The sequence below is a fragment of the Anser brachyrhynchus genome (genome assembly GCF_964034855.1).
Source record: "Anser brachyrhynchus genome assembly, chromosome: 5".
NCBI lineage: Eukaryota > Metazoa > Chordata > Aves > Anseriformes > Anatidae > Anser > Anser brachyrhynchus.
Window position 1 is genome coordinate 56,548,635 of NC_137699.1, and position 27,899 is coordinate 56,576,533.

A 27,899-nucleotide genomic window follows, 5' to 3' on the forward strand; every position below is an offset into this window, starting at 1 on the left:
TAAAAGTGATTCTTTCTGTTTGTATATTTACTTTTTTTTTTTTTTCCCCCCACTTATAAACCAGGGCAAGTTTCCCAGCCACATCTTTTTTTGTAACCCTTTTTCTCTTCTACCAAAACAGGGACAGGTTTAGAGAACAAACAGCCCTGAAAGTAAATTTGGAAAACATACACACTCCTCTGTTTAAGCCCGAGGTGAACAGGGTAAGCTTGGTGTGGAAATAAAAATACCCAGTGCATCCCTACAGCCTCAGGGGAGGTGCTGGAGCCCAGGGGAGGATAGGGCTTGCGTCCTATCTACCCATCTCTGCAGCGGGTAGCGGCGGGGGCAGCTTCCTACACAACCGCCTTTTGAAGCGTGTATCTGGCTCCGTGCTGCGAGGAGCCGCAGGTTGCAGGCAGACCACCCACCAGTGCTATCCAGCTCAGTTATCTGGCAGCTGTGTGTGATGGAGCCGCGGGAGAGCCAGCCCAGCTGCTCTGCAGCCCCTCGCAGCCTCCGGAGGGGTCAACGGGGAGAAGAAATGGCAAGGGCTGCGTGGGACAGTGATTGCAGAGGACTCTGCTTGGTGGTGACTGGTCCAAAAACCACCTGGCCTGGAGGTGGGTGGGGGAGATGAGAGGAAAGGAGGCCCCCTGCGTGCTGCAAGAAAATAGGTGAGGTTTGAGGAGGTGCTGTTCATCCTTAGCAAAGCCTGGCTTCTGCTTGAAAGGGGTCAGGACAGTCCTGCAGAACAGACCTCACTGCTTCAGGGAAGCTGTTGGAGTCATAAAATAACTTCATGTCTCCAGACATGCCTGGCAGAATAGTTCTCTGCATCTCTTTCTGAACCTGAATTATATTAAACTTAATCTAGGTGATCCTAATAGCCTTTTCAGGCCTTAGAATCCATGAAATATATTAACCTCTGCTAGATGAAATAATACTTTCTGGAATAATATCATAATGATTATTTCTTTAAATATTTTAATATCTAGAGCCAGCAGTCTCTGACACTTTTATTTCATTTTCTCTTTCCCAGAATAAAAGAGCATATATCCAATATACAGAGAAAACCACTCCTACAACTTTTCGTCTCTTCCCCTTTCTCCTCCTCCCTCCTGGGGCTCACCCGTTCAGCTGGCCATGATTTTTGATAGCTGTTTGATCTGATTAGCTACCACTGTGGGCCTTCACTTCTTTTTGTGCACAAACTAGCTTCTCAGCCAGCTACTTAGCTTCTCATGGTTATTTTGGGAGAAGGTGAATCACTTCTTTCCAAAGCTGCAGCTGTTGGCTAAAGCATACTGTATTAAATTTACTTAGCACAAAGCCACTACTACTGTCCTTGGCAAGGCTTTTTCCTTCTAAATCAATTGCATTCGTCTTGCACAGTGAAACTATGAGGAATGAGCAAGCACATTTACAATTCCCACCACAAGTGAAACCACTGCAAGGTAAACACACATAAGTGTACACAAATACACATGCACACACACACAGCACTCCTTGCCAAAACATGGAAAGCTAGTAGTGTGTTGAATATAAAATTAGATTCAGAACAGTTTTAGCTTCATTAATTCTCTCCCCTTGCTTATTCAGATTGCCCAGGTCTCTGGCAGACCTGGACACTGATGCTCTGAAGCCACAGGAGAGGCTGAACTCTTGTTTTTTATAGTCCGTTAAGAAGCTGGAAATACAGAAATCTCTCTCATAATCTTTGTTGTGAGAACCTGGTTTTGTTGTGCTTCCAGCTTAGTTTTAGCAATGAGAGCTTGGAATAAACAGTCCACATTTTGGGGTGCTTTTCTGATCTCTCCCAGTATTGTAAGTGGTGCACATTGGCATCCCAGCTCAACATGATCAGAGGACAACCAGCAATTCATGAGGTTTCAAAGCCCGCTTACTTTCCACATTAGAGCAAAGGAAAAACAAATAGAAGTGAGTTGGAGGAGGGCTGCAAATATGAAGTTGGAATCACCTGAAGAGATCAGGTGAAGGAGGGGAAAGAGAGTAGGAGGGAACAACACCTGGAGCCCAGGTCTATGTCCTGCCCTACCAAGAGCAGGTGGCCCCAGATTTGGGCTGGAGGGGGGATCCTCACCCTGGGCGTGCTGACGAGCAGTTAGTCCCCTGTGATTTGACCGCTTTCTGAGGGATGTTTTGGTGACAACATTTCACCAGATGTAGTTACAGTTCCTGTAGCGTATGATGGATGCCACTATAAAACACTGATAGCTTGCTACTTTTCTTTTTCTTCCTGTGTATGCCACTCTTCCACAGTCCTGAGTGATACACTGTCATGCAGATCTCAGCAATGATTTCTTTCAGGAGCCATTACCATGACACACCACTCACTAGAGGATGACAAACACTTTCATCTCACTCTTGTTCTTGGAAGCACACATATGTTTTTTTTCTTTAAGTCACTCACACCACTCTGTGGTGCTGTACGCACTGAGCAGATGCCAGATCTTCTCTTCCTTGCTGCAGCTGCTAACAGTTAACACACAGAGTTATGCATTGTTTACATACGTAATGAATGTTTTTATGTTCCACGAAGAATTGAATTGCTTCAGTTGGGGTGATAAAAAATACTCTTCATCCCTTCTTCAAATTCCCCTCAGCCTGCTGGCCCACCTGTATCTGGATGCTGCAGGTGCTGATACTCTCAGGCAGGACAGAGTTTGAGCTCATCTCCCATGCCCTGTGTATTAGCCTGGGCTTTAGCCTGTGAGTTGGAGAGCAAGATGAGTATGGGGCTTCTCTTTCTCCCCTAAAAGAATGACCTGGTTGTGTTTGGGAAGTGAGGGACCTACCCGTGGGGAGAGTTGAGGCTAAGCCATGCATGGATGTAATCCTTCCATCCAGCCCCAAGCAAAAATCCTTGCAAAGGGTCTTCCCTTTCTATTCCTGCCCCAAACATTTATTTCTGGTCCCCACAGATAAATCCCCTCCACCTACTGCAGCATGCTGCCTTTTGTAGCCTTTGCTTTGGTGTCTGAACCTCCATGTCCATTTTGTGAGGAGGTCTAGATGAAGCAGGCAGGTAACTAAATGCTTAAATTATGCCTTGTTTGTCACTGTGTTCTTTATCCATGGCACACCAGCCTGGGCTGGGGAGAGGCAGGGGGTGTGTCTCTCTGTTTGGGACAGCTTCACTTACCTTCGTCAGGAACTGAAGCTAAGCAAAACACGACCATGGGATTCTGATTGGCATGCCCCTAATCGTAACCTGCAAGCACAGCAGTTGGGTTGACTGATCTTAAATTAGTTACAGTACAGTTGCATGTCTCCCCAGCAATCTAGAAGACTGAAGAAAATACCATTAGTTACAACCAGATACAGCAGCAAGCAGATTATCTTTTGACAAACAATGATTTCATGCTTTGTTGAAGCAAAAGAGAAAAAAAAATGGAGTGAAAGCAGGAAGGGAAGAATGAAAATGCCAAGCTAAGACTGAGGAAATGCTGTGAATTAACAAAATATTGATCCAAAGCATTAGTTACTGTCAGATGTGAGGAAGCCAGTACCACTTGTAGGTTATAAAACTGTGGTTCAGGGAGCCGTATGACAGATAAGCTTTTCCTGATGCTGTTTCCATGCTTGGTGTGTACTCTAGGCCCAAGGCGAGGGAGATGCAGAAGCAAATGCAGAGCCACAGGGGTTGGATTTCTTTTCCCCCATTACCTGTAGGTGGTAGATGGGCCAGTGATGGGTTTACTGGAGCTGCCCCATGAGCTGGCGTGGTGCAGGCCTCACATCCCAGGAGGGAAAAGCCCCCAGCATTGGGCTGGTAGTGTCCTCTTGCCAGGAGCAAACCAGATCAAGACAAGGTCCAAATTTGCCCAAAGGACAGCTCTTTTCTGCCACACATTGGCCTAAGGCCTGGGTGACCTTGGGTCTAGCAGCTCACCTGGAGGGCACATGGTGGCTGCTTGTGGACAAAACCAAGTGAAAGTTGAAAGTCAAACCCTGACAGTGAAACTCCTGCTATTCCCGTCTGACTCGCGGTTTATGAGTGGCTCAGTGTCCCATCATGCCCTTTTCAGTCCAGCTCAAAATAGCACAGGCAAGTCTGCTAATAGTTTTGATAACAGCAATTTTCAAAGCCTCAACCACAATACAGTCTGAGGGCCTGATCCAGAGATAATTGAAGTGTTTCCCTGTATTGATTCCAGGCCTAAGATGGCAGAGCAAGACAGGGAAAAACAAGCTCCACGGCAGCGAACAGAAACGTGCTGGGAAATGAATCCTGAAGGCAGCTCGGCCTGTGGCGCCGGTAGTGTTTCACTCCCGCTGACACTGTAGCCAAGACCAGGAGTTATGAGAAGAAACGTGGGCCTACAGCTGTGTCCTTTTCCTGTCAGAGGTGAGCACTGCAGTTGGTTTTGTGCCCCCAGTGCAGTGGTGGGTTTGAGCGAGCTGGAGCCTGTGCTCAGAGAGCAGAAATCTATTTTGTGCCCTGCATAAAATGGCTGCCCCCTTTGCCTGCCCGTGTGCTTAATGGGTTTTCTCCCCTGCCATCAGGAGCGGTACGGTGGAGAGCAAACTTTGGGGTTGCTGTATAATGCACTTAGATTACCCGTTTGCTTTTCCCATCAGGCTCAGAAAGTTGATTAATTTTAGATGGACCAAGGCTGATTCAAAGCCTGCTGAAATCTGTAATAAATCACTGAAATGAAAATATAATTCCATGTACAACAGTGGCAAAATGCCCTTTGACGTTTGTAGATGGGCCCAAATTCAACTTTGAGTACATGGGTGCTGAACCACAGTTAATAAGGAAACAAATTCATTAGAAATGAGAAAATACATCAAGGAAAATACAAAGGAGGGTAAAAATCCACCACAGATATATGGGCAGATGTCATTTGCTCCTGCATTTTATTTCTACTGTTTACACAGGATATTTTTCTCGCTTACTTGGCACAAGAAAGAATCCCAGTGCATTTTATGACCTGGAGAGTTAAGTTTGCATATCATCAGCCTGGAAGCACCGACTTCAGCACGCCATAGACAGCGTTCAGGCAGCTGTTATGTTTCTGAAACTGTAATGTGAGACCTCGAAATGATCTCTGCTCCTGACATGAAACGACTTTTGCAATGCTGAAGACGCGCAGTTTGTGAGCAGCTGGGATGTGTGTGTGTGTGGATGTGTGTGTGCACGCAGGCAGACACCTTTCTCCCATTTGCACTTTCATTTATGCAGCAGGTGATGAGTCACATTATATAATTGCATAGATAGAAAGTTATTTGATGTTTAATTTTGCCTAGACAAATGTTAGTTGCTTCCTAAGCAGTATTTTCTCCCTATCAGTATCTTCCTAGTAGCTGTGGATTTTTAATTACTGATAATTAGTATTTACATAGAGCCTTTAGCAAACAATTCCTGAAGTACTTGTAGTAATTACATATGTAAATTGTTATGAAAGAAAAATGTTTGCAGCTTAACGAAAGCAAAGCTGGTGAAGTAGGCAGTAAGCAGAGGTCAAGTTTTAATGTTTAAAAATGAGGCAAAGGTAGGACAAAGTGCCATGGTTGTCTGCACTGTCGGATGAAACAGAACTGAACAATTAGGATTTCTGTGTAATTTTTTTTTCAATAAGAACAAAAGTGAGCACAGGTTCTCTTGGCTCTGATTCAGAAAATCAGAAATAGCTGAAAAATATTTATGAGATGCCTTTTCTTACTTGGACTTAGTACTCATACCAAAGGGCTGAGGGAAATGTCTTGCTGAGACATTGGACTCTGCATGATACTGCCAAAGTGCAGAGGGATTTATAAAACAAGACACAGATGAAACAACTGAAGATTTTCTGCAGATCTCTCAGTTAAGTGCCCCTGCACAATGCTGAGCTCCCAAAGTCCTTCTTCAGATTTTGGACAGGGCTGAGCATCAGAAATATTCGTCATAAACAGTTCAGATAGATAAAGAGAGATAGCAGACTTACAGTGCATGTGTGGAAAGAAATACAACCCTCTTTATGAACAGACTGCATAATTCTTGCCTATCACAGCTAACTTGTTTGAGCCATGTGCGTGAGACTCAGACACACAGCCTCTGTGACTCCCAAACCTCTGCATGCCTCTTGGAGCAGAGATCGTTGCTGCTACTGATCTCTGTGCTCACACAAGAAAGTGATTTATTATTATTTTTTTAATGCTAGAAGGGGAAAATTAGGATTCATTACGTATTACAGAGATAAAAGCTTGTTTTTTTTTTGTCTCGTGCATCCTTTAGGCACCTGCTGAGCTGATCAGCTCTGCCATCTGATGAGCGCTCTGCAGCGACAGGAGGAGCAGATGAATTAAAGGCTTTGTCTGCTGCTTGTTCGATTGTTCTTACTCTCTTCAGCATTCTACAACTCCACCAGGGACAAGCCAACGTGAGTCCAGCTCAGGTCTCCCCAGCCACATTTGCCTCGTCAACAATTGCCCAGAAGCAACCCATGTGACCCTCCCTAGATTGTATATTCCATTAGTATAAATTATTAAAATGAAATATTTTACAAGGGGCTACAGACCTATTCTAAATTAATCCTTTTATTCCATTATGAGGCAATAAACCTTTACATTTCTGAGAGCTCTTGTCAGCCATGGTGCTTCACTTGGGAATAAATACATTCTGGGTTGGGAGGCTCTTCCTCTGCCCCCCTGCCTTCGTGCTAATCAGGCTCACTAGCCTGTGAAGAGGCAGACAGCAATCATCAGATGCATCTTTCTGGAGAAATTCAGTTTAGAATCACACAGATTGCATTAGGCTCAGGCCCTGGCCTCTGAGAAGGTCTAAGTGCTCTGGCAGCACAAGCTGGGCCTGGAGTTGAATGGCCACATAACTTCACAGAAAATAATTTGCTGTTGTATGATTGGTGCCTGTTATGTTCGCAGTGGGATCTGGTTAATCCAAAAGCCATGCCAAGCTTTCCAAAGCTGCGATCAGAGGCAGGTTAATCTCTCTCTGGCAAAAGCATGGCAGATTGAGACTGAGGGCTCTGATAATTCTGTGCCTCCGGCTTCCCGATGTCACAGGATTATTTTCTTCCTTTGTGATACTCTGCTGACCATTACTGCTTGCTGCTATAAAAGCCCAGGAAAGCTATGAAGCAGCGCTATTTCATTTCATACCCATAGGTGAAGCGTGTTGTGTTTTTTTTTTTTTTTTTTTTTTTCCAAACATTTCATGCAAGTATTCTTATTTGCTTTCAGCACACAGAGTAGCAGCATTTACACAAGCAGGATCTTCTGAGAGTTGAGAACAGGAAGAGATGGATTAAAAAAATTCTGAGTCGAGGGATTCTAGATTGAGGATCTTAAAAGACAAGTTTTGCATTAAATCTCCTGTTGTGAGAGTGTGTGTGTGTGTGTGTGTGTGCACACGCATGCGTGTATGTGCACGTGCCTGCTTGCTCAGGACAGACCCTGATGAGAAGGCTGATTTGTCAAGGATAAAGGAGCTCCATCTCAAGCCTCCAAATGTGTTCTTTTTAAACACCCTGTCCAGGCAGAACAGTAAATATTTGTTTCTGGAGGAGGGAACACATTTCTGTCCTCTCACCACTGTCCCTGTTCAAATCCCGTAATCTATTTCTGTCACCCCCTCATGCCAGCGCACCTACAGGTATCAATGGAGGACAGGAAGAACTTGACTGAGGCGGACTTCTCATTTCAACCCACACTTTGGCCTTGCATCTGGACAGGACACCTGGACCTATCCATCCCACTTTTGGAAAAGTAGCACTTTCCTCCTCGTTAATTAGCTCCCATAATGCAAATAGGAGCAGCCTGTGCTGAAGGCAAAGGCTCATACCCCCACTGACAGTACGTGACAGGCAATGGATAAAGGAACCATGGGAACAGTCATTCACGAAATCAAACAAATAAGCCTATTTTAAAATAAAAGGGATTTTTAGCTACAAATTCAAATGCTTGCAAATTTAAGTGAAGACATACCATCCAGTTGTCCTTGCAGCTTTAACCTCATGCTCATTGCTGGTCTTTTTTAGACCATACACATTTTCAATAGCACTTTTTTGTTCAGAAGGAAAAAATGCGGCTGAGCAGAAGTCTGACATTTCCTACCATTTGGGTGCCATCTAAATTAGGTTTCTTTATTTCTGGGTATATTCCAGCTTTTTAAAGCAATCAGAGAATATCACTGGTAACAATGTGAATACAGTGAGATGAATTACATGCTGGATGAGACTCTTTTTCTCTGTCAAATGTAAAGAAAGCATGGGAAGACTGACAAGCTTAGCTGGGTGGACTCACACCCTTATTCTTGCCTGCTGGACTGCCACTGTCCCCTTTTCCTGGACTTTGACAGAGCCATGGTGAGACCATGGCTCACCAGTTCCATCTCTGTGGAACTGGGATTCAGGACACAATTTAAAACATCTCTTGAAACTTCGGTGTAATTTCTGGTGTGTGATGCCAAGAGGACATTTATCTCTCTGCCACCTCCTCTTGCTTACCTCCACCAAAATCCCCAGGCAATTTGCTTGGGCACCTGTGACTTCTGGCAAAACACTTTTCAGCATCCTTATGGTTCTGCTGCTGTGCACACCTAGATGCGCTGCCACAGCTTGGATTGGATAAAAATTTGGACACCTGTCTCCTACTCAAAGGGTATTTTGCGAAGGCAAAAATCAACCATTAGATGATACAAGCTGATTACTGTAGACTCAGGAGCGGCAGTGAGGCTGTAACTCAAGCCATCACCAAGCCCATGTCCTGTCACACGGTGGATTTTGCTGATAAGAACACAGGCGTGAGTTGACTGCACTTTTTTCTGGAGTGTTTAACCTGTTTAACAGCTTGCAAGCAGGCTGTGCTATTCTTTCTTTCTTTTTTCTTTTTTTTTTTTTTTTTGGCTTCCTACCCTCCCTGTGAGCTGTGTGTGCTGGGTGAGGAACAGCAGGAAGACACATGAAAGTCTTATTTGCAGACTTGAGATAATAAAGCTATGAAAAGCAAATAAAAAAATATCAACTTCTTTCATCCATTTTTTTCTCAGCCCATGAAGGGCTGGCAGCTGTGAGCACACTGCTCAGCTCTGCCGTGGGGCAGGTCATCAGGTTAGCCAAATGCACTGGCTCATCTTTTGCCACCCTTTTTTACCACTACCACTGCAGACTGCAATGTAATTTTATCGTGCTGCACCAGAGATCAGTGGAGAGCCTTGAGCCAAGATTTTCAAAGCTAACTAAGGATAATAAGTGCCTTAATTTGCTTTTTACAAGTGCAGAGAAACTGTGAAGAGCAACTTGTCTCAGGGTAGAGAGAAGAGTAGAAGGGTTACCCTTAAAAGAAGTGAGGAACATCATGAGTACCTCATCAATGTGCATCATGCCCATCCCGATGTATAGTCAATTATTTTAGAGATTTAAATAGAAGGGATATATTGGTGGTTTTCACCCTTGTCCCAGCATTTATGTACTGTAGTTCACCAGCTGATAGCAAATAAAAGCATATGAAAACATGTAACAGTGGTTTCTTGTCAGCCTGCCATCCTAGAATGGCTGCTCATCTTACCTCACTTTACCTTGCTGGGGTTTATAAAGAAAATGTTCTTGGATCTGACACCTTTAACAAACAGCACATGCAAAGCTGGGGAACAAGTTCACTATTCCTAGAAGCACTCCTTACATTCCTACTAACCTAATTTTTAGAGACAATGATGGGTTTGTAATCACAGAATCATCCAGGTTGGAAAAGACCTTCAAGATCAAGTCCAAATAATGTAATGTAGCTCTTGATGTCAAAAGAGAGTTCATTAAAAAGTTGCTTCATTCACAAACAATTGTCTTCCCTTTTGGTAGGGCCCTGCTCTCGGTGCTCTCTTCATCATAAATTTTCTCCACGAAGTGTACTCAGCTTCCAAACAGCAACACTATTTCTTTTCCTCCGATTAAAGTATTGATAATCATATCAGCATTTAGATAATAAAGCCCTTAATGTTCTGAGCATTTTTAGACAGCTGAGGCAAATTTTGCAGTCATGAGCTATGATTCTTTCTCTTGCAAAGAATACATCTGGGTTTGAATTAAAATTAAGCCTGTCTTTGGTGTGTGGAGGGAATGTTTATGGATGTAGGCAGCCAGCTAATTGAAATCTCTTCCTATGGAAGGAAAGGAAGGTATTCTTTCCCATAGAGGATGTCATAAAAAAACTGGAGTGAAAAACTATGAGAGGATGTAGTTGGTACATTCAGTCATTCTTCATGAATAGTTAGCATCTTGTCATATTTACAGACAAGTGAAACTCAAATGTATGTCAGCTATTGAACAGTAATCAATTGAGTAGCGCAGCTCCTTTATACTAAGTGCTATAAATCTTACTATGTGCCATTATTGGTGTAAATGGAACAGCTGTATTGATTATTTGCACCTTTGTTCTGACTGGGATATTTACTGCAGTCAGCTGACTGCTAGCATTTAAACAAAAAAATATGTGATAAAGATAAATTAAGATTACAGGATCATTCTATCTAGCAAGTGATTGTTTCTGTGGAAAACAGAAATAACCATCATAGCTATAAGCAGATTATTATGGATGAGTCAAAACTGCATTTAACTCATTTTTACTGGTCTGACAGTAAAAAATCTATTGGAGAAGAATTATTCCCCATCAGAACTATTTTTTCTCTGATAAGGCAGGCTTCTCCAATTAGTGTTTACTAAGATATTTTTTCTCAAAAAAAAAAAAGCAACTAAAAAGTTCTGAAATAGTTTGAAAAAGAATTAAGATACAGTGCTTAAGAGAGGTTTAAATAAGGCATATTAAAGTAAATTTACAGTGAATGATTTTACTAGCTGAATTACAACATAAATGTATATGTATGTATCTGTGTGTGTGTGAATTTGAAAAAAAATCAATGTTATATTTCTTCACACGTGTATGTGTAGGTCAGAGCAGGAAATGTCACCTCTTCCACTCATGGGAAAAACTGGTGAGATAAAGAGGTGGAGCAGTGATGGAGGGTTATGAAGAACCTCTAATGCTGTTTATCTAAGGATATTGCTGTTATTGTGGGTGCTGAAGAAGTGTGGAGAGGAGCAGGTAGCTTCCACCTCTTGGCTCTTAGAGCAGTGGTGGCCCTGCACACTTAGGGGCGGCCTGGCCCCACGGCTGCTTTGCCATCTCCAGCACCAAACTACCTTCAGCTCGCTTGGCCTCCTCCTACAGCCAGTCCAGATGTAGGAAACCTGTCAGTCTTTCATCTCTAGTGACTTCTGGCATTTCTAACTGCTTACACTATTTTATATAGACTGAACATTTAAAACAAATCTACAGTTGCATACATTCTTCTTTTAATGACTCTCAATCCTTAATTTATCTAAAATATTCTGAGTGATACCACCAGACCTTCCAGGATCAGAAATGAAACTGTAGGCAGAACAGTTCCTAATAAAATAGCATAAACTGTATGTACTTCTGGCCTTGGAAGGATGCATATATAAGGTGGTCATGGTCAGTGCATCCAGTGCTGTGTACAAAGAAAATCTGGCTGTAGAGAAAAATAGAAAATGGGCCAAATAAACCTCACCAAGCAAATATAATGAGATAAAAATTGCATTTCTGAATGAGGCCATACATCTGCTGAAGTGTAGTACTTGGGAAGGGAGAGGCAGAAAGGACAGATATTCTCCATCCCACCCCAGCAAGCTGGAAGAGCTCACATGTGGCAGCCTTTCAGTACAAATAACCTGAACAAGCCTAATGGATGCGGGAAGGCACCAGGTAACCAACAGCAGCAACTATAGTGTTGATATCGAGAGAGAGAGAATGGAAAATAACCTGGGTATGCCTAATCTGAGTACTGGGTCATAATTTTGAAACAGATTTGGAAGGAATCTAAAAGGGAGAGGTTAAAGGAAAATGGGATTATAATGCACCATGATTTTATCAAAAAGTATCTCATATCAGACTAACCAATGGCTTTCTATAGTAAGATAATGATATTGTAGAAATGATAAATCTTGTCTGTCTGGAATTAGGGAAGGTATCAATTGTACCATCATGTGGAAACTATGAATAAAATGAATATAATGGGGATTCACAAAGAAAAAGACCTGGCTTCCAGGGAGATGGCAACAGATAGAGTTAAAGGGGAAATATTAGGCTGAAAAGAGGTCATTATCAGAGTTCCTCAAGGATAAGGTCTGGCACTGATTCTGTTCCCTATTTTCATTAAGGAGCTTGGCAGAACTACTAGGAAATTAACTAATATCAAATGCATCGTGCTGATGATAAGGTGCTGGGAGGCACTGTTGATAGAGGGGATTGGACTGGCAGACCAAAAAAAGGCTGGTCTGAGAAAAGAGATCAATGTTGTGCATATGGCAATAGTAATTCTGCTATACATTAGCAGCTCATCATTTGGAAATGACTGTGGGGAAAAAAAAAAAAAAAAAGGATTTAGCTGATCTTGGGATCACCACAGAATAGAATATTGCCATAATGCAGCTGTGGGGTTGTCAAATCCACTCCCAAGATGTAAGGGCAGAAATGTTTCCAGCAGAGAGGTGGAAGCACAAGCAAAGCTCTTGTACCTTATCCGAGGACACTGTACAGCACTGGTCACCTTCAGGACAGATGTTTTCTGTCTGCAATAGGCACAGAGAAGTTTTCCCAACAGCAGTGGGAAAGCAGGGCATATTTTAGAAGAGGAGACCAAAATACTTGGATTGTTTAGCTCAGTGACACTGGAGTGATGATGACTGCTATGCAGATGCATTTATGGGCTCAGCATTAGGAGAAAAAATAGCTTTTTAAGCTGAATGACTTTCTTGGTATAAGTCATATGGAAACAGACTTTGGGATCAGGAGACAGCAGATTGCCAGCTCAGCAAACAGATTCTGAAACAGTCTCCTGGTTACAGACTGAAGAGAGAGAAAATCTAAGTTAGAGCTTGGTGTGGTTTTGAAATGGAGTGCATGATGTGGCACAGCTGTGGCTGGGGCACTGAAGACCCTTTCAGTCTGGTGCTCCTGTGTTTCTGTGCTCTGCTAGGTCTGTGTATAAAAATAATGATTTGCTTTCCTGCAGTCATCCTTCAGAAATAACATATTTAATGCCACAAATAAGAAAATGTCTTGAAAATTATTTCAAGTGAAGGTCTGGGCTTGCTTCCGAGTTAAGCCTCACTCACAGGAAGAAGGGTCTTGAAAGACCAGTCTCCTCAAAATACATCTTGAACAGAGCAAAGACAGAGCTATGTCAGCTGAATGGTGCCTCTTCTCCAAGTTCCTGCCATATTCAGACTGTTAGGTGAAGCAATGAAGCTAAATTTATTCCTTCTCTGGTAACAGAGAAGAGTATTCCATCAGCTAAAGCAGCCTTGAAGCTCTTCTAACTCCCTTGAAGACCAGGAAACTGCCTTAAAATAGGTGAATTCTCTTGCAATACTTAATCTTTGCCCATGGAAGGATATTGAAGTGGGGGCCAGGGACTCCAAGAACCATTAGAGTTTGGGGATGTTTGTTTGCAGTTGCATGCACATCAGAAATCAAATAAAAGAGATTCTTTCCACCTCCTTTGTGACTGTAAGCTCTTTGAACATTGGCATCTACTTCAGTTCTTTAGCAGCAACAGCTATGAATATTGCAAGTATCTCTATTTCGACATACACTGATGGGTTAACTTGGCTCAGAAAAAGGCAAAGAGCACATGCCAGATTACATTTCCTTGGTGTACTGTCCAGGAATAAAAACAGAAAAGTGCCAGACACAGAAAGAATGCCAGGATGCTGCTAATACCACTTGTCCAAAGCAAACCAACTGCTAAGAACTGAGATAAAACCAGGCAAAAGTAATAGAAATGTTATCTATTCCCTACCAGCCAGAAATCCCAATGTGCATGAGCTAACAATGTGAAAAATGTAAACCACATTATCGGTCACATTTAGAAATTATTACGATCCTCTTTCCGTCAACTGTGCAGACAGCCAAGTTCTGACAGCTCTGGCTAGTTAGCAGACTGAATCACTCATCGTAATTATATGTTACTTACTCCATAAACACAGAGATATGTTATAGGCGAGGCTGGTAGCGCAGCCTATTAAGGTTGCCTGGTGCTTCCTCTTGTTAGATCCTGTTTTCAGATACTCACGACTTCGCCAATGTTTAATCTTTCCAACTGAAGTTTCCCAGGCCAGGAGTTTCGCATACAGGCAGCATGAATAAAGGATTATCTGGAAGGGAACCTGGAGAAATGCTCACATGAGAGCATCTCTCCCATTTACGCTGGAGCTGTGAAGCGAGCAGTGGTGAGGGTGCGGCATCCTACCAGGGTGCAGCGGTGACTGCGCATCCTGTAGTGTGCTGTGCTCCCTCGCACACGCCTCTCCCCCCAGCTTTGTGCCATGCAGGGCTGTCATTTGGATGAGCAGTTGAATGTTCCAGAATAGCTTTGAGATGCTAAGGTATAGGAAAATTCAGGGAAGGAAGGAAAATCTCGGGGCACCAGGGAAAGTCTGCAGATCAGATGCAGATGTGATGGGGAAGAGCTGGGCAGCTCTCCTTTCCCACCAGCACCACATGAGTGTAACCTGCCTGTGATGATTAAATTACCAAGAAAGGCTTTTTTACCTGGATTCAAGACACTCTGCTGTGGCTGTGTATGGAAAGACCTCGGCCTTCCAGTCTTATCTCCAAGCAAAGCCAACAACTGACTGAAAGCTCAGAGACCTGCGGGCAGTTAAACCCACTCTCTGCAGCTGGTGCTTTCTGCTTCCTCTTCTTTGGGTCCTGAGCATTGCTGTTCCATGATAATAAATGTTTGAATGATACTATAAATATTGATCTGGAAGGAAGCGGATAAAAATGAAGCATTCTAATGAGCATGTCACAGGGTTTTCAGAGTGAATGTATTGACTGATGTGCTTCATAGATTCAAATTACTGATATTCACTGGTTAGTTTTCAGGGATTTGTAATCATATCTTTGAAGCATAACAAATCAATTTGATACATAAAAGACTTCTAAGGGAAAAATCACAAGGATTCATTGGAACAAAATACGCAAAGCCATGTAATATTTTTCAGATTGTGAGATACGTTTAGGATAAACAGTAATGTAACATGTCCGTTCTTGGGACCAGCATTGCCTCTGTGATGAAAAAAAGCTGTGTTTTAATTTTTTTATAGCCAGGGCAAAAAGCTTCTTAGCGGGAAAGCAAATAAATAAATAAATAAATAAAAGCGACAGCGTGAAAGAAAATCTGATAGAAAATAACAGAAGACAACAGAGATATCATGGTGTTGGGAAAGGTGGAAATAGCTAAGAACATGACTGACACCCACCCCCCCTGAGCTCTTTGAGAAATATTTTTTGGAATCCACACTTAAAACAAGCAAAATAATTTTACAGGGTTGGTCTCCATTTGTCCTAATTGATCACTTGTACCTACAAAGCAAACAGGCATTAATTTACTCTTTCTATTGGCACCAGATTACAGGCACGGTGTCTGAAGATGAAAAATCATGGCTGCAAAAAGCAAGACTGCACCCAGCTGAAAAACTGAGCCTTTATGACATTGCAAAAATGAATTTTCTTTAATACGCCTTGTTGCATTCCCTGGTTTAGAAAAATAAGTATAATGCCCAATTCGTCCCTGTCCTGTGTCTTTCAAAGAATTGGGTCATTTGTTTCAATGCACATAGTCCTCATTAAGAAAATTCACTTCTTGGACTTTCTATTGAATAATCTCTATGTCTTTGGGAAGATGTAAGTTGCTATCAGTACGTGTCCTTTGGGGTGGCGTGAGTAGGAGCAGTGTGGATGAATCAGTCCTTTCTAATCCTGAGGACTTTGCAGCAGTTATCTTTACTGGGAGAGACTTCATGACTTCCTTGGAGCTGAGCTGATACCAGTTTCACTGCTGAATAAAAATACTCTTCTGTAATCAGGAGAGGCCTCCTGGGCTTCATGCTTGCAACACAGTTCTGACAAAGTGTAAGCACAGTGAAGGGGCTGGATTTTTGTTTGGGGTAGATGATGGTTGCAGTATTCATTTGCTTTTGCCATTATCCTTTAGCTGTGTGAGAACACTGTCTAGGGACTTCTAGACACAAATATAGTAAATATAAACTGTACGCAAAGAGTGGTCTCTCCTCCAAGTTTAAACAAACAAAGCAAGTGACAAATAAGAGAAGTGGGTGTAACACCAAAACTGCCTGATGAGGATAATGTAAGCAGGCATCAACTGGTGGGTTTTACTGCATTACTGTGTTGCAATTCCCAATGCAACGATAGCTGAGTATTCCTCATGGTGATTCTGTGCAACAAAACTGGCTGGCTGTCCATTCATTCCTGCAAGTCCTGATTTATGGCAGCTAACAGTTTCTCTAGTTGAAAAGCAAAACTTGTGTTGTTAACAGAAAAAAAAAAAAAAAAAAAAGCCAGCATTTCTCCAGGTGGTTGTTGAACCTTCCAGCAGCTATTGCTGTGCTTTAAAGAGCAGCTGGGGTAGGTGTGTGTCTGCACACACACACTGGCTGTGTTCAATGTGCAGCTTTCTCACCTCTATGCCTTTTTATGTCCTGCTATGTTTATTACAGGAAGAGCAAAGACTTCCCATCTTTTTCTCTTTCTAGTGCGAAAGGGAGCACTTTTCACGTGCTACCTTTCACAGTTCAGAGGCTGATGCCTTGCTAGGAATCCTGGATCCTGTGCTCTGCTCCCTTGCCAGGAAGGCACAAAAACCAGTTTATAAAGGTTGATATATATTTTTGCATGTGAATTTGTAAATTTTAAGATCTTTTAAAACTAAGTTATAAGGTTTTTCTTCTTCTTGGAATTTTGGGAAAAAGATTAAGGAAGATCTTTTGCTATTATTGGGATGACTCAGTCCCTCCTTCCATCATCCTTTCCTTTACACTAGTACCTGAAAAGAGAAGACCATTTTACTAGCCTGGGGATACATATAACTTAGACAATATGTTGTCAGCATGGGCATAGCTTTACTTTTATCCAGGCCTCTCAGTAGCAGGTCAGAACAGATTAGTTTGCTACAGAAGCCTAGAGATATTCAAGTTAATTTGGTCATTCATGCAATTGGTTCTTCTCTCTTGATAAAGCTGCCTCTGAATATGTTAATGGCATTCATTGAGGGAAAGCTAAAGAATCTATGAGGTGTGACATATGTTGATGGATATCTCAGAAATCTCCTATGCACACATATGAAAGCATGTTTTTACCCAGCAAAATGTTTATATTTCACACAGCTTGAAGTTATTTATATTATATATTTATGTTATCTAAAATAATAATTATTATTTATGCTATTTGCAACAGCAGCAAAAAGAAAAAAATAGTAAAAAGGAGAAGAGTTTGTGGATGTATTTTATGAAAGGAGTAATCAGTATAAATTGGCAACGTTATGAAAGCCTCATTACTTAGGATTCTTAAAACTAGATTACTTAAAACCATAAAAACTATTCCTGTTGGAAACAATTCTGGAGAGATGAACTAGCGGACCTAAGAGGCTGTTTTGAGCTCTACCTTCTATAGTTTTATAAAAATAGCATGTCGATTCTTTTACATGTTTTCTCTTCCTGATGAGTGTATCTGCTTTCCTTCAGCCACAGGAAGCCTAAATCAGCTGGTTTTCCAAACTGTTTAATTAACTGTCATGGAACTTGGAGGCAAACCAACACTAGCTGATATGGACGGTAGAGACTGTGGCATGGAAAAGAGGAAGATTAGCTATTTAAATGACAATAGAGAACGACAAAGAGGGATGCTGACAGGACTAAGACTTGATTAAGATGGAGCTTTTCATTAATTTTCATAGAGCAACTCTAATTGTTACAAAAACTATATTCAGCAGTTTTCCATCATTTTAATTCCATTTCAAGTGAGTTTAATTTAATTTATCCAATGACTAATTTTTGGCCTTGAATAAGTTAATGAGTAGTCCAGTTTTTCCAAAGGGAATAGTGGCTTTAGCCCCTGAGACTTGTACTGGCATTCATTTGTACATTTGAAAACCTTGCACATATGTTCCATGTTTAACTTCATGCTTTTCTATACATTTACGTACGACAACCCTGACTGCCTGTTTCTCTCAAGACTATTGGAAAGCATTATAATGTCAATTTTGTGTCATAGCTTCCCATTAGTGTTCATAGCTTCCCCAGTCAAGCCTTGTAGAAATAACAGGAACTAGCAAATTTTCTGCTATGCTTAAGTAAATCTGTCACATTCCTAAATTCCTTCATGAAGTGCCAATATCAATCCTGTTATTAAAACCGGAACAGCTAAGTTAATTTTTTGCATAATCAGACCTCTATTTGTAAGTGTTCAGAGTTAATCTCTGAACAAAAAGTAATAAAAGTAATAAAACTTTGTGGGAAAGTCTCTCTGAGGGCTGATGGCCATTTGTTTCAGTGTTGAAGACTCCTGAGGCTGGCCTCTAATCTAAACCTTATTTCAACAAGTAGACAGTAGAGGACAACTTTCACAGATTGCACTAAGCCTTTGAACTGCCGCGGAGCAGGAAGCATGCTTTCTTACTACACTATCCTCCCCAAAGGCACAAATTTATAGGGAAAAGAAGGTGATTTACACTTTGTAGAAGGCTGACACTTTGCTGTGCTGATAAAATGTGCACGTTCTTTTTCTGACTTCTTTTGCTAACGTGCCCCATCTGCTTATCCACATCTCAATAAGTATTAGCAACAGGAAGAGGAGGAAACCTTTCCCCACCCCAGCAATCGTAGACTTCTGATTTTATTTCATGTTCTGCAGAATGGCATAGTAGAGTTAGTGTAGAAACTGGGTGAAACTTCTCTAATGTTTCTTGTAAGACAGTAGGGAGAATTGCGCAGTGTCTTTGGCATTGCAGTGTCAGTGTATATGGATCATTTAATTTCTGTTTGCAATGAAGAAAGTTTCTGCAGTTTTATATCAGAAGTGAATGTTGGGTAGAGAAGAGGCTGCTAGGTAAATATATTCACTCTATCTTTTCCATGAGAAAATCAAAACACCTGTAACTTTTCAGTATATTGTTTTACAAGTATTCTTCCACAGAGTATCGATCTAAAAATTGGTTGCCACAAATGTCTGGTAAAGAGAGTTTGAACTGCTTGTTCTTATGGGTCATGTAATATGTACTGTATTGATCCTATTTCTGCAATGGGGGAGCACATGCAAGGAAAATAGCTTTAATGAGCCAAGGCCCTGAATCTCTAAGGAAGGATAGAAAGTAGAGCAGGACTGGGGAATGGTTGCTCACTTTTATTATCTTTTTCTTTTTGGTTTGTTTAAGAGGAAATGAAATTTAGGTGATGCAAAGGTTTATTGGCTGACTAGCATTCACATGAAATTTAATTCTCTTGTATTTGTGCTTATAGCAGTTAACCACACATGCATATGCAGCTACAATTTTGCTGTGTATGGGTTTATCTTTGTCTGGACATTGCTAAAGGAGCTTGGGAACTAGATCATGAAGACATGCTAATCACTGTGGCCCCCCCACCAAAATATATAGATTGGCAGATCATTCTTGTGTTCATTGAGCTGTAGTTGACACAGTTTTCTTGCCTCTGTGCTGGTCCTATTGCAAGGGAGTCCTCTCACCCCTTTGCCTGGCTCATTTCCTCGCTCCATTCAGGACAGGTGTAACGTTACATAAGATGTGGTGCTTTTCCAGGATCAGGCCCAGAATGCAATACGAAATTAGAGTGAATTTTGGCTAGGTCTACTTCATGAGAGGAATAGCAAGCTGGGCATAAGCATGATAGACTCCAAGAACTGGGCACTTTCAGTCCATGTGTGGTCTGGTGTTCAAAGCATCTGTAGGAGCTCAGGCAGCATTAACAGCGGGCAGAGGTCTCCCACTTTCAGGCGTTCCCAAGTCCTTCCTGCCCAGGAAAGGGACAGAAAGTATTTCTTATGCTAAGGTCAATTGCACCCCTTGCAAAGCTGTGAGGGTTTGCAGCATTTGCATCTGTCATTGGAAGCAGCCTGGCATACACTGGGTAATATTTCTCATTAGCCATATTGACTTTCTTTGTGAGGGTGCCTGTAGGAACTGTGATTTTACAATGGCATGCCTACAGAAAGCAACCGAGACAAAGGAAATGTCTATTAAAGCTCAGGCAAATCCCCAGACAAACAGTATGGGCTTGTTTCGGGGGCAATTTCCAGGTGGTTCTTTTCTTTCCTCGGAAATTTTAAAACAGTCATTTTGGTCAGGCAAAGAGTGAAGAAAATAAACAGGTAACACATTGTGCAGTTCTCGTCTGGGAAGAGAATGAGCTTCCAGTTTTTGGCTGCTCTTTTCCTCACCCTGTTAAAGCTGCAAATTATACCTCATTTTACAATCTCTGCTGTGATGTGAAAGAGATATTAGACATTGTTGCTCAGAAAAGGCTGGGGTTAAAGTGGCCTCTGCATGCACCTCTCTGCCTTCAGCATTTTAAGGAGTCTCTGGGAAAAGCATGGTGGGTATTATCTGCTCTCATTTTCTCAAGGCCGTTTAAAGACTATTTTGAAGGGGGAAGGGGGGAAAAAATCCTATTTTAAGATGTCCATTAGCATCCTGGCATGTGTGGAGTGAGCAAGGCCTGGATTCCCTGACAGTGCAGGCTTGCTGGCTGTCCCAGGCACGGTGCAGCTCCCACCTTGCCTCCTTGGATGTGCCCCAAATAATCCACTGAGCTGGGGGATCTCAGCAGGCAGAGCACATACAGCAGCAAGAACAGGGCTCCCAAATGGCTGTGCTCAGATTAGGATACTTTTTAGAAATTGTGGTAAATGGAAGCTCTCAGGCACCAGCAATTTGCGTGGTGCTGATGGGGAGTGGAAGGGGCGCCTAGGTGAGTGTGACACTGATGCATTGCCAGCTGCTTGTTTTTAACATTTTCTGCTGTGCTGAAATCACTTTCTTCTGGAAAGGTACTTGAATGAATTGATTTACTTGTATGGAACAGAGCATAATTACTTACAGCGCATAATATGCACTCAGATAGATAAAACAAGCGATACGACCCAACGGGTGCCTTAATGTGATGTCCAAGTCATGCATTTGGACACTCAAATTGGCACTTACGTGCATAAAATTGACATTTACATGTCTAAGTGGCAATTTGGAGCATCCAGATTAGGGATTAAGTTTCCCACATTCGAAAACTGAAATGTCTCTTTGCGCTGTACATTGTTATCTGCTGGCTACAGAGCTCCAGCAAACACAGCCAGAGAACGCAGGTATTAAATGAATGAGCACATGCAAAGTTGTTCATTATTACTACAAACGATGCAATTCTGTTTGTGGCCTTGACTGGCTGGATGAAGAGAATACACACACGCTTGTTTTAATGCAAGTATTTTAGGCACCTCAAATGCAAGCTAAATATAGCTAACTGGGGAATGTTGCTACTAAATTAGAAGTGGAAAAAATGGTATTTGTGTGGGTGTGCCTTCCAATGCTGCCTATACTTAGCAAGCTAAGAGGCTGCTTCTGTGTTCAAGTAAAGCAACAGCGATACAGCCCCATTCACAGCACCGAAGAATGTGTTTCTGAGGGGAAGCAAAGGACACCCTCTTTTCATTATGGGACTGAGAGATATCATGAGCATTGTGAAACCCTCCTTATTGTACCCAAAGAGCAATTTCTCAGTTTTATGGCTGTCATATGAAGATCAGGCTCCACATCACCATGCGACTCCCCACCACCAGTGTCATCAGCATCAGGCCAGGGGGTTATTTACACTGTTTGCATGTAAGCACAAGAAAGCATGATTAAGATTAGGAATATATTTGATAAGCGTGAGAAAGCAAGTGAGAGAACGGCAGGCAGAGGCTCACCCACGGATTAAAACCCTTAAATTAAATGATAAAATATGCCTGGAATAAATAGAATTCTCACTGGGAACCTGTCCAAGCTCAAGCCCATATGTTACTGGCTAATCATTTCACACCTTCATCTGCCAGAGTAATTAGACAAAAGTAAAGCAATACTCTGCTTATTTTTCTTGCTACTGTTTCATAATACTAGCTAAGAAATGATGGGCTATTTTAAGATCACCCCAAATATAGGGGCCCACTGGGAATAGTTCTTAGGTATTCCTGCAGTTGGTTTTAATTACCAGGTACAAACCACACAGTACTTTTTGTTAGGGATGTTCTGTTTGTTCTTTAATCGGAAAGAAAATTATACGAATAGATACCTGTGGTTGAGCTTAGGTCCTGTTGCAAATGCAAGAATTGATTTTTGCTGTGTCACATGGACTCCATGTCAGTGTAACTCCACTGAAGCTAAATCAGTGTAAAATTGGAGCAGAGAGTCAAGTCCAAAGTGCTTATTGACAACTGAATAGAAAATGTCATCTATACTATTGTCATGAGCACTGCTTTTAACCAGTACATTTTTACCTACATTAGATACAGGCATGGATCTAACCAGCAGCTATACTACTATTGGTGCCTCAGGTTTCTCAGCAAAGCAGAGAAAAAAAAAAAAAAAAAAGCCTTGGACTAGTCCCTTTCAGAGACTGGATTTTATTAATTGAAATTATCACTCCTAACCACTCAGATCATTTTCCCCATTGTAATATGAAAGAAAACCGCTTCTCCCTTATATCAGAAATTAAAATAAATTCCTTGAGAAGTTTGGATAGGGCGCAAAGGATTTACTCCAGACAATTGTTAATGGAATTAGAAAGAACTTAATGGAATGGAAACGAAAAAGCCATTGTCTTGTGGCAAGTTGCTCCATAAATACCTAGTGGAAGGTCGTCCTTCTACTGATGGTTTTGATACCAAGCACTGCTTAAGACACAATAAACTGATCTGACCTAGGCGCTACTGCTTTTCAAATCACCTACTGTGGAAGCCTAAGATGGACTTCCATGCCTCTATTTTCTTCTTTCTCTTGTGTGCATTTATTTCCAGTTTTCCTTATCAAGCAGCAACCTCTTAGTGGATGCATGACAGCTAGTCAGGACGCTCAGTGACCCAAAAGGCTGGACGTTCCACAGACCTTCTCTGGAGAAGGCCAGGCACTTTCCTCCTCATTATGGAAAGGAAAATGGGCTGATGTGCCTTTGACCACAAAATAACTCTTTTAAGACAGAATTAAAAATCAAATAAGAAGGCTCCATAGATGGCAATGGCATGAGTGGCTTTAGCGTGGAAGAAGTTAACACTTTGGGCTGAATGCGTAAATGCAAAAAGCAGTTAGCACAGCTGCACCCTCAAGGGAGTATGAGGGTAGAAAATAAGGAAAAAAGATGAACTGTGAATGAGACATAATAGGGAAGCTCCGGAGTGGGAGATTTGGCAGCCAGAGCTGACATAGTTCTGCTGTGAGGTCACATAAGGAAGGATTATGGCGTCTGCACATATGAGCCCATCAAACCATTTGTATTTTAATCACATATGGGATGAAAAAAAAAAGTGTAAAATTAGCAATGTGTTGCACGCTTAATTTGTATTGTCTGGAAATCTTAAAAGGAAAAATGGACCACCCCCCCGGAAAATATTGACCATCTGACTTTTGAAGCTGGTAAACCCTGATTAACAAATGCCAATAGCTTTATTCCTACATTTAATCTTTTGTGCTAGATACAGCAAAGTTGGTGCCTTAGTGCTTCATCGTACGTTTGGAAGCAAGAGGAGTCCAAGCAAGCTGAACACGTGTCAATTGTTCTGAATCCTGGAAAGAGTCTGCTAGAAAACTGAAACTGAGTGTCTGTTTGTTAATATCCAGGAATAATAACAATAATGAAAAAAGTATAACTTACTGAAAGAAAATCAACAGTTGCAAAACAAAACATTATTTGATTATCTCATTTGCAAACAATAAATGTCAACAGCATCCTACACCCTTGTCAAAGACTCCTTAGAGAATGCAAATGTAGCCTTTATCTTCCTCTGCCCTTTATTAAAACAACCATATAGACTTTGCTGATAAACAAGACAATTAAGTGTAAATGATGTCATCTCCTGGCATTCATTCACTTTAATGAGTCTAGCCAATCACCCAGTGTAAATAGTAATAGCTGGAAAGCAGTAATATTCAAAATCATATTAGCGGACAACAAAGAGAGAACGGTGACCTTTGTTTTTAACTAACGGCACAGCTTCAGAGCACTGGGCATGGCAATCCAGCCAACCGCCCTTGTCGTTAAAAAAAAAAAAAAAAACACTGATTAAATGTAAGCATTCGGTGTTTGTAGTACAAGCCTTAATGAGCTGACCGTTTGTGTGGCAGGTGATGGGTTTAGAGGTGAACTAGTAGCTTGCTTAGAAGGAAGCAACCTGGGAAGGAAAAGTGCTTGGCACTCAGTCAGTTCCCCTCATCTCTGCTCCTCTGGGTCTGCTCACTCACAACTGCCACAAAAGGAAGTTAATATGGAAATAAGGTACTGACTTCTAACCTTGCTTCTCCTGTAAGTGAATTTCCTCCATTGAGCAACATGTTCTAAGTATTTTCAGCATTTGATGGGGAAGGCACTGGGTCTTGTGATACTCAGTAGAGTGTTTAGTGTCTAGCAAGAATCAGACAAACTCAGCAGTTCCATCTTTGCCCTACAGTTGCTAATTAAAAGTCAAAGATCCTTAGAAAATGAGATCAAGTAAGTGTTACTTTTTGATTTTTTTTTCTCTATATGTTTAGTCCATGGTACTCATCTTGTCCCATCACTGAGATGTGCAGATCATCTTCAAAGAGCAAATGTCGACTAGGTTGATGTTCCATACAAAATCATTTACAGCTTTTAATAAACTAGTTCCTGTAATAGGAACACTGAAAATAAATTTCCCTTTGAAGCAATTGCTTCAGAAGATATTGCAACAGGAAGGCAAGGGAACAAGAAGTGAAGAATCTTTTACTAAATGCTTAGCTGAAATGTATGATCAGCATCTTCATCAGGGATAAAAACACAGAGCTAGTAAAGAAAAAAAAAGTTACATGGATTTGAAGCTGAAAGATCTTGTTTTGTCTTGACAGTTTTGGTATACATCTGCATGAAGTTGCCAAACTTCATCCACACAATGGTGGCACTGCAGATTTTATGGGCATTTAATGGCGATTTATTCTCACACACATGGGCACACCAAACCTATGCCGCATGTTACCTGACACCCCCCCCATGACATTAAAATGACATTGCTTAAGAGTGCAATAGGGGAAGAATGGGACATTGGTCTTTAGGCTGACATACATTCAGCTCTCTTCTGTGTCCCAGACATTAATTCCTTTTTTTTTTTTTTTTCTCTGCCCCCTCTATGTTATGGTGTGATGATGGTAGCATTCATGGTTGGTCAGTACCAAGGTAAAAAAATTAGTGGTCCCTCAGGTATGTAGGTAACAGCTTCTATGCTTGTTTCCTTCCTTTGCAGGGAAGAGGGACCTGTAAGAGGAGTAGTAATGGAAAGGAGTTTGTGTGGCTACGGTTCCTTCAGTGCCAGAGAAGTGTCAAGGCCTTTGGAGAAATTTAGGCCTCCTGAGGCAGTCATATTTGTGTCAGAATGAAGATGGGGATACCAGGTTCTGACATGTGGACAAAAAGGAAACACTTTCTCTCAGAGATTTTCATTTGATTTTTTTTTTTTCCTGACATATGTGCTGCATAGATAGAGTAAAAGCATGTAATTTATTGCATGCATGAGAGCTGATTATCCTATTCAAAATCCCTCGCACATGCTATCAGGTTGTGCTCAGCCAGTCTAAGGTAGGTGCCTAACTTATTTATCTGTGAGAGAGAGAGAGAGGAGAGAGGGAAAGAACTCATATCATCATTGCCCAAAGCTGCTAGAGCGCAGTCTCTTTCACAGTCCTTATGGCTGTGGGGCTACCTAATTTAAGTATATCACTTATATATATATATATATATATATATATATCACTGTTATATTTACATATGCATGTGCATATATAAGTATAGATGCACACACATAACATACATATGTATATATGCAGGTATATTTACATCTAACAAATTCTGAGCCCCAAATAGCACATATTTTCCACCATTGCTACAGAGACTTAGCTTCGTCACAGACACCCCGGTGTTGTCCTGGGCACATCACAGCGCTAAGCCCAAATTCACAATCAGATTCACACCCCTGAGGGGGAGAAACAGATGCTGGTGTGTGCAAGGAGTCCATTAGCCTTGCTGAGTGTGCAGTGAGGATCAGGCCTAAATCTTTTTAAAGGTAAATAGTAGATAAATGTGAAGCCTGGAGCTGTCATTTTAGTCTTTTCATCTCTAGAATAATCAGCTCTCCCAGAACCAGGATGCTGGGTAGAGTTTGTAATCGTTCCCTTGTAGCCGTCAATCGGTTTCGCTATTTTACAGCAAGTAAATTTTCTTCTCAGTGGGTGAACTGCATGACAAACCATAGGCAAACTTCTGAAAAACTGCAAACACTTACACTTTACTGCAAACGTAACCATAACAATTCAAAGTACTAATTTTCTACCTCATATAATATGTGTAAGTATGCCTTAGCAACACTCACGGGAAACATAATTTAACAGTGCCTCTATCTTCCTTACCTCGAGATGGGAAATTTCTGTCACATACTTAACAGAAGGCCGGCTGTCTGAGCTTTCAATGTGCTTATCTACACTGTTTTTTTAAGGAACATCTTGAGGGGGGTGTTTGCTTTTCTTTAACCCTTCACTAGCCACATGGCAGCTTTTACTCTGCTGATGAAAATATGATATGTTGGCTCCCAGCCTCTCCCCGGGTTAAAAAGAAAGAAAAGCATGAGAAAATATGAGCAGGGCACTACACAGGAGGAGACCTGAAAAGGACTCTTCATCAGTAGGAGAGAATAGTTAACCAGTGGGGAGCTTATCCCATGCCAGGGACCTCTAAGCACACCGTGAAGAACCAGCAGCTGGGTGTCTGCTTCCACATTCTAGCTACTATTTGTATTATTCATATTTGTATTGTGCATAATGCCAGGTTCACACACACAGAAGCATACAAACTTTATTCTGAGGATTGCTCTACTCTACTACCCCTCTCCTTACCTCTCATGGTGTTCTAGGTGCCTTTATTAACCGGTCAGAAATGATGAATGTGTCTGAAATCCAACGTTTTCCAGGATTTGGATGTCTACATCTAGGTTCAAAGCATATGAAAAGCTGGGATGTAAATGCAGTCCTTTCCTCATTTAGATGCCAAGCTGGTTGTTTTAGGTTATTGACTGACTCTTCTGAAGAACTTTCAGAGAAAGAGGAGGTAATATTTAACTCTTTATGCTAGAGCCTGTTGCTCTGGGAGTTACCAGAAGGTGGGCCATTTGCATTCTTTGTCTTCTTCAATCATAAGAGATTTAAAAACACATCTGTTCTCCAGTGTGCCCCAAGTACCAGGCTGTAGGTACCTAGAACAAAGACCCAGCCTTTCCCGTTACTAATAAAGCTGGCAAACTACTCTCTGCTAGGAGACGGGGCTAGACAAGAGGTTTGAGTACTGTCATTTTGGGTAGCTAACTCCTACGTAAGTTTCGCTCTGAGCACTGAAGTTTCATCATGGTGCAGAGTCTGACTCTTGGGATGTGTCCATGACTGATCACTGCTGTGCACTTGCACAAGAAGCCCTATTTCAGCCAGCCTGTCTTGGTGACTCAGAGGTGGCAGGATGCAACCCTGGGTGGCCAGCTTTTGTGCAACCAAGTGGCCATACTGAACCTGTCAGCCGCCAGCTTTACACAGCTGTGGAGATGTCATGTTTGTGATCAGAGCTGGGAGTCAAGATGTAAAACTTCCTAACTCTAATCCCTTAGCATGTGAGCTGCTGGAGTAATATTGCGAACTTTGTATGAGGAATGATTCACAATGCACAAACTAATATATGAATTGACCCTCATTAATTATACTTGTAATCCTCCTAACATTCCTCTGTGCATTCATTCCAGCATTCGGTTTTCCTGGATATACTTTGCTGGCAAGGCTC